This window comes from Arachis ipaensis, chromosome B7 (assembly GCF_059453495.1).
Source record: "Arachis ipaensis isolate K30076 ecotype BB chromosome B7, ASM5945349v1, whole genome shotgun sequence".
Taxonomy (NCBI): Eukaryota; Viridiplantae; Streptophyta; class Magnoliopsida; order Fabales; family Fabaceae; genus Arachis; species Arachis ipaensis.
The window spans coordinates 132,604,647-132,608,469 of NC_142442.1; the positions used below are offsets into that span (position 1 = coordinate 132,604,647).

The 3,823-nt window shown below is 39.4% G+C and overlaps 1 pseudogene; it reads left to right on the plus strand.

Annotated features, from left to right (window-relative positions):
- Positions 1-1,961, plus strand: LOC107607735 (putative pentatricopeptide repeat-containing protein At3g08820 pseudogene; annotated as a pseudogene).
- Positions 1,962-3,823: the final 1,862 nt, after the last annotated feature.

Below are 3,823 nucleotides of genomic sequence, written 5' to 3' on the forward strand. Positions count from 1 at the left end.
ATGGCGAAAATGGAGCTCAAGCACTGCCTCCTCCATGGCCTCAACTCCTTCAACCACATCAAGACCGCCCATTGCCGCCTCCTCCGCCTCTACATCGACTACGATAACTGTCTTCTCAACATCATCCTCCAGTATTCATTTTTTTTTTTTTGCAACACGCCCTATGCCAAGCACGTCTTCTCCCAATCCAAGAACCCTAACATATGCCTCTTTAACACTATGATTCATGGAACGGTCTCCAACGACTCCTTTGACGACGCCGTTCTGTTTTACAACTCAATGCACAGCGCCAGGTTCTTGCCAGACAACTACACGTTCACTTTTGTACTCAAAGCGTGTGCCAGGCTAGCGGATTTTTCGTTTGGCATCAAGCTCTATTCGCCTGTGGAAATGGGATTTGATTATGACGTGTTTGTCAAGACAAGTCTTGTTTGTTTGTATTCAAAATGTGGATACGTAAAGGATGCACGAAAGGTGGTTGATGTATTCTTGAGAAGAATGTTGTTTCGTGGACTGCTATTATCTGTGGGTATATTGGGTGTGGCCTTCACGAGAAAGCAGTTGGTTTGTTTAGAGAGTTGTTAGAGGTGGGCATAAAACCGAATAATTTCACTCTCGTTCGAGTTTTGTATTTGTGTTCTTAGTTAGGGGACTTGGCTAGTGGAGAGTGGATTGATAATTATATAACTGAGAGTGGTTTCCATAGGAATGTGTTTGTGTTGATTTCTTCGGTTGACCTGTATGCCAAGTGCGGGAGCATTGAGAAGGCGCTGTAGGTTTTTGGTGGAATGGTTGAGAGGGATATTGTTTGTTGGAGTGACATGATTCAGGGATATGCATCCAATGGGCTTCCTAAGGAAGCACTTGACTTGTTCTTTGAGATGCAGATGGAGAATCTAAGGCTTGATTGCTATGCCATGGTGGGAGTACTTTCTGCATGTGCGAGGTTGGGAGCATTGGAGTTGGGGAATTGGGCTAAGGAATTGATGGATGTTGATGAGTTTTTGCTGAATCCTGTACTAGCATTGCCTTTATTGACTTTTATGCTAAATGTGGAAGCATTACAAGCGCGGTGGATATTTTCAGAATGATGAAGGGAAAGGACCGTGTGGTGTTCAACGCCATAATTTCTGGACTAGCTATGGACGGACATATTTGGGCCACATTTGGGGTATTTAGACAAATGAAAAAGTATGGAATTCAGCCAGATGGGAATACTTTTGTCGGCTTACTTTACGGGTGTACCCATGCTAGTTTGGTTAATGATGGTCGACAATATTTCGATAGCATGAGTCATGTCTTTTCTTTAAGTCCTACTATCGAGCATTATGGATGCATGGTGGATCTTCTATCCTGTGTAGGCTTGTTGGTTGAAGCACATAATTTGAATAAGAGTATGCCAATGAAACCGAATACTATTATTTTGGGGGCATTATTAGGAGGATGTGGTTGCATCGTGATACTAAATTGGCAGAACCCATGTTAAAGTCATAGATGGGATAAAGCAGAAAAAATTAGGTTAACGATGAACGAGAAGGAAATGCAAAAGGTTACCTGGGTGTAGTTGCTTTGAAGTGGATGGGGTTGTTCATGAATTCCTTGTAGGAGATACTTCCCATCCTATGTCACCAAAGATATATGAAAATATTGAAAGTTTGTTTAAGGAATTGAGAGAAGTCGGTTATAGTCCAACTACTGAGTTTGTGTTTTTTGATATAGAGGAAAAAGAGAAGGAGTACTTCCTTGGTTGTCATAGTGAGAAATTAGCCGTTGCATTTTTCCTGATCAACACTGGGGCAAATGACATCATTTGTGTTGTTAAAAATCTATGCGTATGCGGTGATTGTCATGAGGCCATAAAACTTATTTCCAAAGTTACAGGGAGAGAGATAATCATTAGGGATAATAACAGATTCCATTGTTTCAGAGAAGGTTCAAGTTCTTGTGGAGATTATTTCTAACATTTTGTGATGTAGACTAGTATAGTATCCGATCTAATTGTTTGCCGCACTTAAAAAGTTGACAAAATAGTTTCTCGTGCATATGTTTAAATGTTCTGCTAAACCTCCATGAACATTTTGACGAAGAAAAATGAAACCTGAGACTTGCAGGGACCGACCTTCAAAATTATGGTCAAGAAGGAATTGTTCTTGCAGGATATCACTATGACGTTAACTTTATAACAATTCATAGTGAAAGCAGGTTTCCTGATTTGAACATCTGGTTAAGAAATGGACAAATGGTTGAATTGAAGCTTTCATTACGATGTCTCCTTATTCAGACATGAAAACAGGTATTTTGAAAATCAGCTGAATCTACTGGTAAAATTTTAACAAAAAGAATTAAAGCTAATTTTACCTGACTCAAGTAGTGAGCATCTATCTCAACTTTTTATCAATTGTTAGATTGAATATTTAAACTTTGGGTTTTGCTAATGAGTAAGGGCACTTGTTAAGGCTTAATAAAAAGTATGTTTTTGAATCTTCAGTGCACAGAATGAATTGAAGTCTTCAAAATATAAACATCTTACTATTTTTTGAAACTTTTACAAGGGCCTTAAGGGTGCTTAATAGCAAGAACCCTTAAAATTTAAACTGTTGTAGGCTCTAGTTTTATTGTCATTACCTCTTGTGAAGGCAAATAATTTGAAATCTTTCTATGATAAGTGTCTTTACATTACCAATGGCCTTTTCTGTCCCTTGTTTCTACTGTTGCAAAATATGGATGGAGTGGTTAATCGAAGGGGACTGCATAACTGGCGTGCATGACGTAATTGTCAGAAATGCTATTATTGATGCAACCAGTATAGCACAAGAGCAAAAATATAGCTTATGGGGAGTCTCTTCAATGATGAGTGAGGATAGAAATATGTAATCTTTAATAGGAATAAGAAAGAGCTTAATGATCATGGCACTAGTCTCTCCATCTTTGCTTCATTACATTCTTAAGTCTTTCTTTGATATTCATATTGTTTGTGCTAAGTTACTCCTCACTGGCTTCGTGGATCGTTGGATTTCTCCTCCTTTAGGTGCAATAAAGTTGAATGTTGATGGTTGTTTGTTTGGTGATGTTACCTCTTAACAGAATTGTTGGTGCGAATTGATGGCTAGGATTTGTTGGGAGGACTTTCTATGCAGCGATTACTCTGGTTGAGATTGCGGCAAAGAGTGGGCTGAACTATCCTGATAGCATGGCTTTCGTAGTATTGTGCACGAGATGGATTTCTGGGAGGCTTTTTCCTTGCGCCAGTGTCACCGGGCAAATGGGTCCATATGCTTAGTGGCTGATTTTTGCAATTCATGGGCTTCTAAGGCGTGCTTGGCAGGTTTGTTGTGTCTTGATTCCTAGGAATTCAAACAAATGTGCCGATGCTTTAATGTGAGGTGGTGTAGCGCAAAGGAATGACCTCCAAATCATTTTGTTTCCTCCAACAGTGGTTGCAAAACTTCTGCGAGTTGGTGCTTATTTGTCTTAGCTTCTAGATTTTCTTTGTTTCTACTTTCTATACTCTACCAAAATCAAGAGCTTAATGAAATTGACTTAGATGAAGGTTATATTGACTTGTAACAATTGTCTGCCACATGTAATTGTTTACACATCATAAGATGCAGTTTTGAAGACATTGGGACATCTTGCAGAATCGTTATAAGCAAACCAATTCTCACCACTTTGTCAGAGTTGATGATTTGGGAAACTGTGCTGCTCCAGACGGCGACGATGTTCAGAGATGTAACCTGCATTCGGCATCGTTGCACCCTCGCAATGCTATCATTGGCCTGTTTCTCTCTCTTGTTTTGAAATTGATTCTCGTTGATAACTTTCC